The sequence below is a fragment of the Andrena cerasifolii genome, chromosome 16 (assembly GCF_050908995.1).
Source record: "Andrena cerasifolii isolate SP2316 chromosome 16, iyAndCera1_principal, whole genome shotgun sequence".
In the NCBI taxonomy this organism is placed as follows: domain Eukaryota; kingdom Metazoa; phylum Arthropoda; class Insecta; order Hymenoptera; family Andrenidae; genus Andrena; species Andrena cerasifolii.
Window position 1 is genome coordinate 7569530 of NC_135133.1, and position 16410 is coordinate 7585939.

Here is a 16410-nt window from a genome sequence, read left to right on the forward strand (position 1 = left end):
AGCCCCGACGTCGAATTGGCCCCGGCTTGAATTATTCATGGCTACGCGGCAATTAGTTGTACCCCTTTTTAGCGGGACAACGAACGACAATGCTGATGGCTTCGCCGCTACTTCGTGCGAGTTTTTGCGACGATTAGTTATCGGTCATTAATCGCGGCTCTGATTGGGCCCGGCTCGTAATGCATTTCGCTTGGGAAATCCTCCCATACCGCGGACACTTCTCGGCGCGCTCGGTGTCGGACGCGAGGAGAAACTATGCGGTTTCTAGAAAAGCTGCGGAGGAAACGTCGCGATCGGAGAGAAAAGGTAGAGGGGAACGGATTGATCGGCGGCGTGGCCGACTGGATGTGACGTTTCAGTTTCTCCAGACGTTCCCTTCGATCCGATCGTCCTGGCCGTGTTTGACTGACGGCATCAATGCGCGGAGCGCGCGTAAACACAGCCGCAGCCTCGCAATTCATATCCCCGCGAGTAATCGCTGGCGCGCCGCTTGATGAAATTCAATTTCCGACACTTCCGCGGAAGGTTCTGAATCGCGTTCATTAGGCGCGAGCGTCCCTTTCTCCACGCATTCCCGGACTCTCCCTTCCACCGTCGATGACTCCAACGAAAGGGAGGAAAGAAGGGAAAACATTTTACCAGGTGCTGCAGCGTGGGATGCCAGCGCGAAACTATGACTGGGTGGTTCGAGACATCGCGTAGGAGCTTGGAAGGGGGTGTCGATCTGGGGGTGATTCCCTAATGCTCGGCTATTCGCAGGGGCATCGAAGAGTTCTGTGCTGGGGATATGAAAGCACAGGTTTACTTGATTGACTTCTTAAACCGATAAACCTTGAAGCACACGCAATAAATCCTTAGCATATCCAGTATCTGAAAATGCAGGCGATAGCTGCATGAAACCGAAACCAGGAATCCTCGACAGATCCCACCGTCTCCTATCGGAACATCCAGCGGTGGAAAATATCGTCAGGTGGGCCCGGATGCGCAACCGAAATCGGAACCTCCCGCCATTCGACGCGAGCGTTGATCTCGATTCCGTTCGGCCCGCGTATCGCGTTACCCTTAAAGTGGCTCTCTATTCGTGGACGTAAAGCCCCGAGCCTGCCGTCACGAGGCGTCTCGCGGCCACCGGCCGGTGTGTGGTCGACATAAGAAAGCATAAAAGTCGCGATGATACGATCGTACGGCATTCCAGTCCGTTCTTTATCGTCCAGGCCGCTGTAACTCCTGAAATAAGGAGGCGCGCGCGACCGCTTGCCGTGGACCCGCGGGCCTAAATATTTTAATTATTTCCAGGGCGCCGTTGCGCGCCACGATATTACGCAGGTCCCCCCTTTTTTTTGATCGACGATACGAGTCAGCCTCGCGGCCATTGTCGCTGCGGGACAATCAAATCGCCGGGATTCTTGGGTGCGCGACGACTCCGCCAGCTCCTTTTCCGCTTATCTCGCGGCGGATCTTCTGAAAACTATGCCAGAGATGCGCCCCCGATAGCGCTCCCCGGTTCGATGAATCAACGGTTAGATGTCCATGGCTGCCCGCGTGAAATCGATTGTTTCATTCAATGGCTAACAGCGAGGATCCTAGCGAGATCACAGTGTGGAATTAGTTGCAGGCAAATTAGCCAATCGCGGCTGGATCGAGCGACGAATTGCGCACAGAGGGGGTGCGCGATTCATGGTGTCGCGAGAGGATCGCCGGGGATTTCTAGAAATTTCAGCGCACGGTTTAAGGAAGAGCTCGGAACGCCGGCGGTGGAGAGAAGCTCTAGGGACGTACACCGGCACCGGTGAATACTTAATTAAGAGCTTAATTACTCGCGGCCCGTAGAGGAGCGCTTCAACCTCCGACCGACTCCCACGATGCAGTTTATAAGATTGTTAATATCGTCATTTATACGTCGGTAATAGCGAGATCGTTAGTGTCTCGGGTGGCTGTTAATCAGCATCCGGTTCTACCAGGTCTAGCAACCCTTTCATCGGGCACCCTTTTGTGAGCTCTCGGATAAAAGCTGGAGGGGGGGGGGGGATACGGTAATGATAATCGTTGCGATGCGCGTTCGCTATTTCGTAATTAGTGTGGACGAGGGGGAAGGATCGTCATTAACGCCGCGAGCGGATAAATTATTCGATTGTAATATTTCATTGTGTTATGGGGGTAATTGAAGACCGCTAGGGTGATGGGGGGCAGCTTCCCGTGGGATTTCTGCGAGGGCATAGGTACCTGGGTACTTCTGTAAGGCCCGGGGAAGAATCTGATGATTGGTAGCGGAGGTTTGTCGAGCGATCTCTACAAGTTCTTGGGATATTCGAGAGAAGTGAAGAAGTAGAGATGCGAATGTAAAGTCTCTCATTGCCAGAGTCACTAGGGAGTTCGACAGCATTCGTAGAGGAATATCTCAAGAGGTTTCCTTAATATCAAATGTGCCTGTCCGCGCAGATTTTTTCCGCGGAGATACAAGAACTTCTAGTATTGACTAACGCGAAGGTGATAAATTCTGATCGTGTCTAAACATGCTGATGGATCTCGCAGCTTAACGTTCCTCCACTTCGATCATCCTGCATACGGTACCCCCGTTAGACAACGCGGCGTAACCACCCGCTAATTGAAAGAAACGAATCGATTGGATGCGTATCCCCTGGCAACCACCGCCAATTACTCAATCCCAATCATCGAAATTAAATCTCAACGCTTCCTATCCATCATTACTCAAGCCGCGCCGTCGCGGCCGGCGGAAAAATCCAAATTCGCGGTCCCGCGCCGCGTCCCGCCGAGCTCGTTAAAACTGAAACGGAAGAGGGGCAGCGAAACATATTGTTTCTGTCAATCGCGGGGCTGCAGTCGATTTCTCAAGGTTCGTCAAGCAACAGGCATTCCGCGGAGCCCTGGGACACCGCGGCTCCTCAGCAAAGTCCCTCGCGAGCTAACTATTCTTCAGGGGCTTAGCTGGGCTTCGTGGTGCCGTAGGATTCCATCAAAGTACTGTTAAACTCCAGCCCCCTGAAGCTGACACGCATTGGGGAGGCTGACTGTAACTTTTTCCCACCCGTGACGCCAACAGCATATGTGCCACTTGTCATCGGTGTTTTAGGTGTATTTAAATTATCTTATTTTTGTTCTCAATTTACATTTATATACTAAGTAGGGTTATTATTAATCATGTTCATACTACGAATAAATTTGCATCTCTTAAGTTATAAAGCCGTCAAACCTGGGAAAAGAATAAGAAGATATTAGAAGTCAACTTTAGCATACAAAATGTTCAAATATTTTATAATACTTTGCAATTTTCTTCTTTCGCTGTCATTTTAATTTTGAAATCAATAATCAGCAAAGGTATCTACCTGCGCTGAGCTTTGCGTCAGCTTCTCCGTTCGGATACAGGCTCTATTCTGCAATAACTATTTCGACTATTCATCTACTACATTCCCTCATATTGAAAGCTCACCTAGTGGAATAGGTACTCCTACGACATGCACCCTCCCTTACCTCTAAACCCCTAATCACCCAAGCTCCTCACAGTCAATACTGCAATATTGCTTATTAGAAATGTTCGTCATTTCGAAGCCGTCGTAGTCAATTTGAACGGAGTGCATCGTTACCCCCCAGGCTTCCTCCACTCCATAGTGTCCTACTCCAATTAAAAGCTTCATCCACTCGAGCAACCACGATCCACACCGAAGCTTCCTTCCACTCATACCCAATCTGAATCCAAGCCACGGTTCCATTCGAATCCTCCTCTTGTACGACCCCGAGCACAGTTCCGCTGGCGACCAGGCAAAGGGACACCTGTGCGGGCGCGAACGCGCGCGTATAATAATTGATACCCCCGCGAGGGGCCGGCCGAGCCACGGCCACTCGTCAGCCGTGATTAATAAGTCATTCATTAATATAAATGAATTCTCCCGGCGCGAATGATTCCGTGATGAATCGGCTGCATTTACCGGTACGCGAACGCCTGGCGGGTGCGAACGCGGCGTCAATCGCGGACAGCTTTGTACCACTTAAAGCGTTAAGCTCCGCACGTTCGCGGGTTCGCGCGGCCGTCAGACGCCGTCGGGGTGGCTGGCTGGTTGAATCACCAGCTGCCACGGGGAAGACGGACGCGGAAGTCCAGCATCTTGTCGGGGGAATTAATTTCCATGCGATTGTGGAACTGCAGGGAAACTGACGGCCCTTCCAGAGTCGCATGGGCTCGGGAAGGAAACAAATGGTTGGTACTATGAGGCTCCTGATGAAGACAGAAGCTGTTGGGGTTCCGTTGGTGAAGTTTTAGGGGGGGAGCTTCGATGGGTAAGCTTTTGAAGAAACGAGGAGTAGGGTATACAATTCTGCAAATCTGAGTCGTCGAGAAATTCCCAGTTAGACTTATTTGTACGGTAATCACTGATGCAGTGTCAAATCACTCCAAAATGATAGGGTACTTTCTGCCTGCTTGAGGTATAGGGAGTCCGAAACGGAGAAGCCAGAAATGCGGAGAAGTTTCCGCTGCGATAGAAAGGAGGAAGGGAATAGGTGGCGAGCGACGAAGAAAGAGAAGCGGGGAGGCGAAAAACTCGCATACAGCGCGCTGTACTGCGTGCAATCCCGTGAATGCACCTGTCAGTGGTCATCATTCAACAGCTTCATTGACCCTAGGATCAATTGGGATGCAGTGATTCTCACGCTCGCGACACGTTCCACGAGCCGAGCGATCCGTCGACCGGGCACGCACGTATAACTCGCCTCGATACTGACAGGCACTGCTCGACGGGGGCGGGGGTTAATGAGACACGCTGATTGGCTTCGGAGATTCATCGGGTGGCTGACGTTGATCAATTTTTATCCGGGCTTATTTGCATACAACTGGCGCGCACCGCCAGTGGCGTAATTCCCGGGCCCTTGCCCGCGCGTGTCTGACCTCGATGGAAAGTTACTACTGAATTCAGGAGATTCTCACCTACATCGTCAACCGCGCCCATTTTTTATAAAACATTACCTATCATTCGAATAATATCGTCATGGTCATAGTAACGTCATCCCTTGCACGTGGCAATAATAAATGTTTGTCGAAATAAAGAAAATGGCCCCACTCAGCTGCAACCACGGTGCCCAGAACGAAACAGGACCCTGCTTCGATTCGTAGTAAGAGGTACTGTGTGTTGTAAATTCAGCTTGTCAGATTGCAAATTCTCGTTCCCCGCGTCTGTCGTAAGTCTCCCTTAAGTATTTTTCAAGGAAAGCTCCCGACGACGGGGATGACTTAGGTTTGTCGTTGATTTCGCTGGACGGGCCCAGACGAGGCACGTCGGCTGTAGACGGTGGAGGAGGATCAACACGTCTACGCCAATGAACCGCGATACCCGCGAGATTCTGGACAAGTGTACGGAGCGGGTATCGTGCCAGCCACGGCTGATTCGCGTTCGCGATGCGTGCATAATCTCCCGACTGCTAGACACGCGGGGTGACTCGTGGCATTCGAAAAAAAAAAGAAGAGGAAGAAAGAAGGAAAGGAAGAATAAAGAATCCCGAAACGAACGTACCGATACATCGGCCGGTGATCGATCGTTTCTCCGCGCCAGTCGCGCGCTACATTAATCTCCCGTGAAGTAATTCGTTCTACACGCTTGTCGATAATTAAATTAGACGTCATTCATACGCGGTAATTAAGCCGCGTCACCCTCGTTCTTTCCGTGGTCATGCAGGACGATGACAGGAAGTACTTGCTGTACGTGTTACAGAACGGGGGATGTGGGATTGAAAAACATCCCAGGAACACATTTTACTTTGAGCAACGCGGTCTGAAATCTCTCTGCTTGCACTACTGCCACTCCACTAATTATTATTACATATGGCTGAGATTTTTTTTACAACTTACTGAAATGTTAGTAAATACGCGTGGATAATGTTCATCGGTAAAAACTGTGCAGGATTTTGTGCGTCGTCCGTAAAGAGGATGAACGATTTCGTCCTCGAGAATACCCCCTTAAATTGTAAAAGGAATTTTAAAGTACCGGAAAGGAAGAATACCTAAGTGATTTCCCTCGGTCAAAAGATGAATTGTAGCTCTGGGAGCTTGTGAGCCCGACAGTATCTCGTCGCACTATCGTAAACTTATTAGTTTATTCACTAAAATAACGAAGAATTTTCAATCTCCATGTTACAGGTCTCCGTTATTCAGTGGATCAGAGTCTGAAATTAACCTCGATTAAGCAGGTTAATCTTGACTTCGCCGTGTACCCGAATTGCAATTCGAGCGACTATCAGGCCGGAGTCACCACACTGCTCAAAGAGGACATTGTCGCGGTCGTGACCAGCATCGAGAGGCGAGGACCGTCCAGCCGAGGAAGCAGTCGTTGGTAACGCGCGCACGGCCGACCATAAACCCCGAGTAAGTATTATAAACGCAAGTACTATAAACCTGTAGCACTCCCGCGCGGCGCGCGGAATTGTAAAATTGTCAGGAAAGCAGGCGGGCGCGAATGGACGGGCCTAGAAACTCATCGTGTCGTAAAGATAAAGCGTTCCGCGAAACCCACGGCCCATCGTCCTCGCATTTCCCTGTTCATTTCCCCGAGTCTCTCCGTGTTCCACCATTTTTCCACGCTTCCTTTGGCGGCCCAAAGCCTCCTCAGGGCACAGCTGGGCATTAACTAAATGAAGCATGATTTATCTAACGGGTCAAATAAAAGTAATAATGTTAATTCTTTCATTCGATAATAATTTCTTTAACTTTTATTCGCTATTCGAAATTTTTATTTAAATAAAATGTTTGCCCATCTTTGCTCCGGGGCCAGATTCGAGGTTCGTGCGCTTATGACGTTCCTAATCGGATATGAATTAGTTCAAATACTCAGATATGAGAAACTCGGCGAAATATAGGTAATTAATTGACGTTCTACAGACATACACCTTTTCGTATGAGATTCCTGGATTAATGGCGTAGTAAATTTGGTGAGATTTGAGATTCCTTTAGAGTCCTTTTCCTTCTTTAATACTCCCGATTACACTCGGGTCTAGTATTAAATAACCCTCGAACTTTGAGCCTTGGGGAGAAAGTATCCTTTTACTTTCCACCCGGTGATCGTAGATAAGGACGCAGCGAGCTAGGAGGAAACCTCCGTAATTCAGGGATCCATGGAGCAAGATGAATATCATGTTCCTCATATTTTAGCTGCATTCTGTCCAAAGCGAAGGGACAGTGTTACTAAAGATTTCACAGTGTGCGTCGGCGCGTGGTTTTTTATTTTATTATCCTGAACACTGTCCGTCGAATTATCAGCGCTCTATGACCCGTCCACTCGACGCTTTATCTTTAAGGACGCATCAAACTCCACGCGCTCGGGAAGTTAATGGCCCCGCGGTATCTTTCGCGCAATGAAAACTTTCGAGTAATCCATCACTCGTGTCTTCGTGGATGCCGATTATCCGGAACGATTTCCCATCGACGGAAAGATCGCGATGCACGCGAGATCGGCGCGGGAAGAGGGCGAGAATCTCGAAAGGCCCCGTCGGAAACGCGATACGTCGATAAAACGGCGCGCACACGGGACGGTGGCCGCGCGAGAAAGGCAGCGGGCACCGAGGGGTCGAGAATAAAATAAAATAAAATAATCGATCAGCCGGCCCGTAAAGTTCCGCGGAGACGCAAATGAGTCGTTAAAAGAGCGGCGGGCACCCCTGCTGCGACACGGCCACTCGTCTCGTCCGCCGCTGTCCCATTTATGAAAGTTTAACCAAATTAGAATACGTCGTTCCGGGTCGCGTTTCGTGGCTCAACCGACCTTCACGCTCGCCGGGGACCGTAAATCAGTTCCCCGTCCTGGAATTCGGCAATTTTTTGTTACACAGTTGGGGCAGCCGATAGCGTTGCGAAACTTACGGAAACGGCCGTCCTAAAACGTGAATTTATAGCTGGCAATACATATTACGGTTTGTATAAGCAAAGAAGATCGTGCCACAATGTTTCCTAGAGCCTCAAAGAAAAGACGAGGACCAATGAAACGACAGGATCGAATTACTCGAATCTAATGGGATACGACCTTTGGCCCTGCACCGACTCGACTCGCCAGTGTCATGAAAAGTCACGTGGCCGACATAAAACGTGACACGCCGTGAAATACCTTCCTAATGGGCGAATGAGATGCGTCCACGCGCGCGCGCGGCCATCGTCATCTCCTTCGCGCTTTCGCGTTCGAATTTCATCGCTGTTAACGACTCGCCAGCGTGGTCTGTTCTTTATGGAGGACACGTGGGATGATGTCGGCACTGAGCAGCTTCGCCGTGAAATTTTTTTGGTAATACCACTGGCGGAGTTTGCTTTCTCGTCGACCCCTTCTCTCGCCCGCGATTCTGCTCGAATTTTAATTTTAATTTCTGGCGGTAATCTTTTTGTGGCCTTTTAATTAGTGCTCAGGAAATATGGCACTGTAAATTTTGTACGAATTCGTTGCGCTATACGAGTATCGATAATGGGAGGGTGTGAGCACAATTAGGTGGTAGTTGCTCGTTCCCTTTAATAGAAATACAAGAAACGCATGCCTACTATTTAGAGAGGAGACTTTTTCCTTCGCTCGGTAAGAAAAGCACGCGGTTGCCACGCGGACCCGTCCATTACTGTGCAAATGCAATTAGTACCGTTCCGGGCAAACACGTCTGCGAGACGACGCAAGAAGAGCGGCACGTTTGTCCGCTTGCGTGCGTGGAACACCAAAAACGCTTCAATTATTAACCGTACCCGTGACTGGATTCCCTGGAATGTTGCAAATATTCGTAACACTGTGACCCTTACCTTTTCCATTTTATTTAATCACCAACCTTTTTCGGTCCCATTGGATCCAAGCTCTAATTCCAATCGGCGCGTCACTCGCTCCAGTTCCCCTTTCCTTCTGTACTCTAAAATTCCCAGCATCCTGATTCATGCCTCCTCCAGTTACGCGACACGTCACGTCAGCCGGAACGTCCTCAGCCGCTTCTCCGTTCGCCTGACCGCAGAACGCACTAATTCCGCTGACGACCCGCGTAAACGAGGCCCAGCTGAAGAATCCTCTCCAGCGCGCTCCTTAATGGCCGTTGCACGCATGCACGATCCTGCGGCCGCTCTGCAATTACATTATTAATTGAGATATTACTCCAGCGAGCTCGAGGCATTACGACACCGTGGCATCCTCGGCGAACGCGTTATCTCGAGATTGGCTGGAAGACCGATGAAGGGTTAGCGGGAGAAGGCATTAAGACGTGGTGGAAAAAGGGAGGAACGAGGCAGCGGACGAGACAAAGAAGTTAACCGCGAAAATGGAGGAGTAGGATCAGCAGAGCAGATTGATAGCTCTAATCAGTTACAGTCGGACCACACATGACGCGTGGCAGAAACTTTCTGGCCGCTTAATCCGCTAATATCGCGACGGGGAATTGTCTCGAGTAACAAGTGTACGAGCGTGGGCGTTGGGTGACGGGGAGAGGGACGAAGAGCGAAGCTCGAGGGTGTTTGTATTGTTGGCGGAAGATGTTTCAATCAAGAAGCTTTAGGATGTGGACACAAGGAAATGACAGTCATTTGTCACTTGAAAATCCGCCATCAGCAATTATCCAAGTGCCTCGCAGGGTGGGTTTAAACATGAAAACAATCGCCTTGGCTTTCGATAGGAAAATCGTTTCTTTACCAACCCGAGGGGGAGAACAATCTACTCGAGTGTCTCCTACTGAAACGTTCATTTTTCTTACTCATGATTATCCAGAGTTCATCGATCTCCATTTCGAGGTACATCGTTCCTCTTTTCTTTCGCCAATCTACAACTCCCACACGTTGGTCCCATCAGCGATCGTCAAGAAGAAAAAGGGAAAAAAGAAGCGGCAGAAAAATGCCCTTCAAATCTCGAAAGTCTGTGAACCTATCGAGGTCCCCAAGGGACCTGGAGTCTCCCCTCGCCCCTATTAGACTCCCCGCGACACAGGTGGCCGCGGGGTGGTCGCGTCCGCCCAGCGAGGGGATAGGGAGTGTGCGGCGACACGGCGCGGATTATGGAAAGGAATGGAAAGGCAAGGAAAGGAAAGGAAAGGCAAGGAAAGGTAAGAATAAACTAGGCGCGGTGGGAGTGGGTCAGGATGGCCTCCATTCTCGTCACTGGCTGCGAAGGGGACGGCGTCGACCAATCGGCAAACGCCGCCTTGGGCCTCACCTCCCCTTGTCCTCCAGCGTTCTCATGATATCGTGGCCGCGCGTGTACATACACGAGGAACGGGAAAGGTCGTTTCAAAAATCGCGCCTCACCTGCGCGTCCCCCGTGGGTCGGAGGTCAGCGTCGGGTGCCCGTTCAAGGCGATACATACCTGACGGTCAGGCCCATACGCGCGGTTTTATTCGCCCAGGAGGACCGGCGACGGCGACGAGCCGGGGCTACGTAGGACGATCGTGGAAAGGCAGCCTGTAACTCACCTGTCCCGGCCATGGAAACAGGTAACGCCGCGAGTACACGCCTCGAGCGCGCGCGTGAATAGCTGCCCTCCTGTCACCTCGTCGGGGACCTCGCTTGGAAGACGTTGTGAGACGAGTAGCGATCTGTTCCCTCCATCCTTTCCGCGACTTATCCCAGGCCCCCTTCGGATGCCCTCCGACGGCCACCGCTGCCAAGTTCCTAGAAGCTCCGCGAGTAGCTACCGTGGATACGCTAGTCCAGGTGTTTGAGCTGCCTTTAGGCGCCTGGGGAATGTTGCACGGCTTGGACAAGACACGGGGAATGTGGGCACTTTGATCGAGCGGAGGTTGCTGATTCGTTGGGCTGGTAGGAATAAGGGACGAACTTTTGAGGATGCAAGAATTATTCTGACGTTCTTGGAAACTGGTGATTTGGAGGATTTGATATCGGGGATGTAGGGAAACGTTTACAGTGTCAGTGATAAATACGCGATAAGTCGTACTGTAAGTAGAGTAAGGTGGCATAAGTGATACGGAAATAGAGACGAGTAGCATGGGTTAATCAAGTTGAATCTCATCGAGCAGGCAAATTGCTTTCTAAACCTCAAGCTTGTGGAAAATTTGAGCGATAGGTGCGCTCACGTTCTCGAAAGGGCTTCCTCGACGCAACCCGAGCGTTCTCGCGGGGTTGTAATGGGGCGCCCGCTAAATTCTCCGGCGAGGCCACGTTTTACTCATTACGTTATCCCGCGGCATCATCTATAATATATTTCTACTTGGACTATCATTAGTCGTCCGTCTCGCTCCTACAAATTGCGCTCGGACCTCGGACGTGCACCAGCCAGAGAAAGATGGAAACAGGGGAATCTCTACGATCGTAATGATATTCCATCGGTAACTTTGATGCGCCTCGGTGATCTCAGATTAAGGATGCCACGATTATTTCGCAACGTTTCGAATCACGATCGCCATGGAACAAAAACGGAGACGTTAATGAGACCATGTTCGATTTCCCTTCACTTCGACTACTCGTTATCATCGCCTCCTTCTCCTGTCGCGGACGGCTCCGACGATCTAAAAGCGATGATGGTCACTCAATTCTTGATCACTCAAATAGTTTGCTATACATCCACCCGCACCAATTCTTCCTCTGCTCCTGTCAATTTCCAACGTCAAAGAGGGCCGTTTGCTACCTCCCGACACAAGAAATGTCCAAGCCATCCAGTCCAGCATCCAGAAATTTCCGAAATTCCCAGAAGGGATGAAGCAGAAGATGATAGCGCGAACACCGCGTTCACCAGCAGAGATCTTCGGCTAATTTATACGTCTCCTCCATCGCATTCTCGAGCTAACGCGTCTGTCCCTATTACGAGAGGTGCCTAATTAATTTGTGGATAATAAATCAACTTTATCGCGTACGGTCATGAATATTCCAATCAACATTTCGCGCGCACGGCAATTAGGGGTCTTTTTGCCGCGCGGTCCGAGGCGTTTGACTGACGTGGCTGAAAAAGGTCGATGCCGAGGCGATTTTTTTTCTCCCTCGTTCCTCTGCGTTCCGGGCGCTGATTGTCTAACGAGACGGCCCATTGTGCCGCAGAAAAGCGGAAAATGGAGCCGCTAACGGCTCGCGTCGAGCTGCGCAGCACCCAAGTATTACAACAGAGGCAGGTTGCACTGTCGCGGTTTAAATGTCAGCACCGCGACGTCTATTACCCCATCCACAATGCGAGCATCGCTAATTTATCTGTCGTTGCCGGCGCGTTAGGTGTTGGTTAATCCCTGTGCACCATTACCTTGTCAAGGTACGTGACGGAGGAAATGTGTAATGGCGATTGCCTCGATATTCAGACTTTCTACGGACTGTTAAATAGTCGGGACGCTTGTACGTACATCGGGACCGATCGACGGTGAATTATTTATGGAGCCGTTTCTTGGCTACAATTAAGCCCGCTGTTCCCTGTGCCGACGTAATTAAAACGGGTAGATGGCTGCAAATTGAATTCCTTCGCTGATTTGGCGTGGCGAATCTCTTGCGCCAATGGTAGTGTTCGTGGAAAAGATTCCAAAGCGGATTTTGAACGTGATGTTACATTTAATTTGAGATTTGAGTTGGAAGTCAAGTAACATCCTCGAAAAAGAGTCTTCTAATATCGCAGAGCCCCAAAGATCAATTTCACACTCTTCATAAGATCAAAAACTTCAACATCATGCACACTGCCGATCGTATACGTATATTAGGACACCTGCTTGCATAAAATGTGAAGATTAAGTACTTTTCACTGCTTTTAATTTAAAATATTAAATAAAGTAATCTTAGTTAAAAATCTTCAATAAACTTTGCATTATCTAAATAAAAAAATATTTAAATAACGGATGGAATAAAAGTTACTTTAACTTTAGATTATTCGACGAATAAAGTTAATGTTTTTATTCGTCGAGCGTTTCAACTTCAGTGTCGAATAAAGTTTTCAACTTTAACTTGAACTTTTCTCTACGTGGAAGAAAGTGAAAGATAAAATTACAGTTAAAGTTGAAAAACTTATTCAGCGCTGAAGTTGAAACGCCCGACGAATACAAGAATTAACCGTCCTCCCATAGCGAGAGCAAAACCGCCAAACACGCGACAGGATCTCACAGCCATGAAAATGCATGGAGCGTGGGGTCTTCACTCGGGTTGACAAGAGTGTCCACGACGACGATCGATAATTATCGACGTGCCTGGCGCGACTCGGATTCCGTGGATGCCGCGGGGACTTCTTTCGCCCAGCCTTGTAGAAATCAAACAGAGAGGATCCATCGGAACGAAAGGTAGGGAGAAAGGGCGATGGTCTCGCGACGAATCGATCGTCTGATCGTCGGAAACAATTAAGCTCGAGACATTTAGTCAGGATAGCGGGTCAAAAGGACGATTCATCGCCTCTTTCTTCTCCCTCGGGGCTGGGCCGACCGGTGATGAGTACTCGACGGGCATCGATAATTTAATAAAAGCACAGTGATGAGATAAAAGGAGGCAGCGAAGGACGAGGATAGACAGAAGAGAAGTGATTTTCGTTGACGAGGAATACGGTGTAGGGGCCAATATCGATGACCAATTTAGATATCCTCTGATCCGTGGCACAGCCTTGAGCGGAATAGAACCGTCAGCTGGATCTGATCCACGGCCGAAAAGCTCCCCAGCCGCCGGAGCATTCCGCTTAGTCACTTGTCGCGTTCGTAAAAAGACCGGCAATTAATTTGGCCGGAAAAACGTTTATACGTTACCCCCGCGGCGCGCGGTCACGAGGAAATAACGAGTGGGTGGAATTCCGATACTTCCCCTGCTCGTTACGATGATTCCTCGCAGCCGGCCAACCGGCTTCCCTCGATGATGTCGGCAATTAAAGTCTTATACCCTCCATTAATCTGCATAGAGGAGTAGAAGCGCGCGAGGGAAGGGGTCGGCCGCGGCGAGGCGAAAAGAGGGAAGGAGAGCTGAGAGTGTCTCCGCGGGAGTTTCATGACCCCTTCCCTTTCGAATGACACGGGGGAAACGAGAGAAAAAAGGGGAAACACGAAGCTCCTGTCACCGAGGGATCACCGCGGGTGGGAAGAGCCCACGATCATCGTGATCCTCCGCGGAGATCTCTCGATACCCGTCGAAATGTCCCTGGTTATGGACCTTCTTCCGCGTTAGGTCACGGTTCAAGTTTAGATTTCAGGCCTTTGACGCGCGGGGCTAATTTATTATCAATTACGGCGCTCGAGTGTCTCGGTAAATGCTCGCCTGTTAAAAAGATATCAATTCGATCGCGATAGCTGTTTAAATATCAGGCGGGAATCGGGGAACCGCTTGGTACCTCCGAAGGCTAGAAGAGCGTGCACGAACGATCCTCGGTATTGCCGGCGCGATCACGGTACGCAACATCCCTTTCTAATTACGACATCGCCGATCGGATGCCTTTAAAAAGTCCAACAGATTCAACTTTGATACACGACGGTCTGCACACACCTCTCTCCGCTACATTTTTCGTTCCAGAATCGCGGTGTACGGTTGCCGCTTAAAGTTCAGCGAATCATTCCGCACCGCGGGACACTCGTCCGAGTATCAATTGGACCTAGTTATACAGGAAGCTACCAACCCTCAGTGATGTGAAACTGAGTTTTAGTTTGAAGATTCGAATTCTTAAAGAAAAGTAGCTGTATTTCTATTCGATATATTTTATTCCTTCTTAATACTGACAGCGAGTAGTATAATTAATATTATTTTTCAATTTCTGTGGCTTTTGTTTTTAAGCCTAAAATAGAACTTTGCCTTGGTAGTTTTAATAATTGTGTAATGTGAAAGTGTTCTATGGCTTGCTAATTTTTCGCAAAATGAAGAACGCAAAATTATGCGATCCATACTGCGTTTACTTAATTTTTTTGCCATTTCGAGGGGTGGTAGGTTTCTGCATAACTAGGGCCAATTGCTGGTTTTCCTTCCCCGAGATCGCCAGCGCGAAATTCATAGCGCCGATTAGCGCGTAAATTAATGAATAGCCTGTTACTCCCCCGCGGTCCTGCCCGGACACGGGAATGGCGGGAACGATGGATATTTCCTTTGAATAGCACAGGAATTCCGTGACGTACACTCTCCGGCGGGAGAAGAGGCTCCGTCGAAAGGGATAGAAGGTGGAGGGTCGATTCTACTTCAAATACGAACCACGCCCATCCACCTCTACCCCTTTTTCTTTCTCTTACACGGTACCCGACCTTTGACCCCCTCGGCTAACCCGTGGTGTACGCGCTCACGCGTTCACGCAAGCTTCCACGGCCGTTCGACGGAGAAAGAAAGGGCGATGCATGCACGGCGGACTATGCTGGTGGATGAAAAGGGTTACACGGAGAAGGAGATCGGGAGGAGGGGGCACGGATAAAGGGGAGGGGGGGGGGAGAGAACGCGAGGAACGGGAAAGGGTCGAAACGATAGAATCCGCGGCGAAGCTCCGCGCGTAGAAGGGAGACGATGCGCGGTAATTGAAGAATAGCGGATTTGAGCGTATGTTATAGGCAGACGGGGGAGCCTCGATTTTTTTTTGTCATCGTAAATAAGTTACGCAGGAATCCCATAAGCCGTTAATGCGAGTGAACGTCCTCCCGCTGAAACTCATACGAGCCGCGGGATCGCGAACCGCAGCAACGCCGGAGAACACGTCGGACACGTCCAACTCGCGATAAATTCGTTACGATTCGACTCGATCGAGTTCCCAACTTCTTACCTAATAAATGCTTTGCTGCTCGTTTGGTTTCGCCGATTTTGTAATCGCATCGAAATCGCGACGACTTTGACTTCTATTTTCACGGAAGCATCTGCTATGAAGATGCCACCGAAAACGGTTCCGGAGAAGTAATGCTCACGCATTATGCAACGGCCTGATAATTGTGCCAAGTTGCTCCTTTAAACGTTAGTCAATCACCAGTGTCGCCGCTTCGGATGTCGACCGGCCGTCGTTCGTCACCGTCGCAGATGGTGTTGTTACCCTTTTCCCTCTGCCAAGGGTGAAGGAAGAGAGGGAGTCCTAGACCGGCGGGCGATTTGATCTTTAAGAGGTCGCGACTCGTATCGAGACGGAGAAAGGGAGATGGATCCTTCGGCTGCCATATAAGCTGTGACATTATTTAACCTTCTGTGGTCGCGTTTGACAATAGAACCTTCCACGCGGTGGCAGATAATAAGAGAGACGGAAAGCCATATAAAGCTGCGACCGAATCCTTTCACATTTCGCAATGATTGAAAAGTACAGCCGACCGGGATAGGTCGCGGAAGAGACGGCATTATGGATATTTCCAGCGCGTCTGATAAAGCCAGAAAACCCTATCGATCTTCCAACGCGCGGGAGATGGGAAGTTTTGTAACGGCGATAAATGTCGTGACCACGGCCGATCGGGTGAGATCTCCCTACAGGGAATCTGCACTCTTGCAGGCAAGAAATGGCACTTTTCGTTGCGAGATACCGTAAACATATGTTTAGTGAAACTAAATCAAGAAACTTGCA

The 16410-nt window shown here is 49.8% G+C and overlaps 1 long non-coding RNA gene across 2 annotated transcripts in view; it reads left to right on the forward strand.

The window, feature by feature from the left end:
* Positions 1-16410, forward strand: part of LOC143377663 (uncharacterized) — a 136923-nt gene that overhangs the window by 97048 nt on the left and 23465 nt on the right. For both annotated transcript variants that reach the window (XR_013087383.1, XR_013087384.1), the window contains one exon: positions 6146-6370. This is a non-coding gene — a long non-coding RNA (uncharacterized LOC143377663). The remainder of the gene's footprint in view (positions 1-6145; positions 6371-16410) is intronic.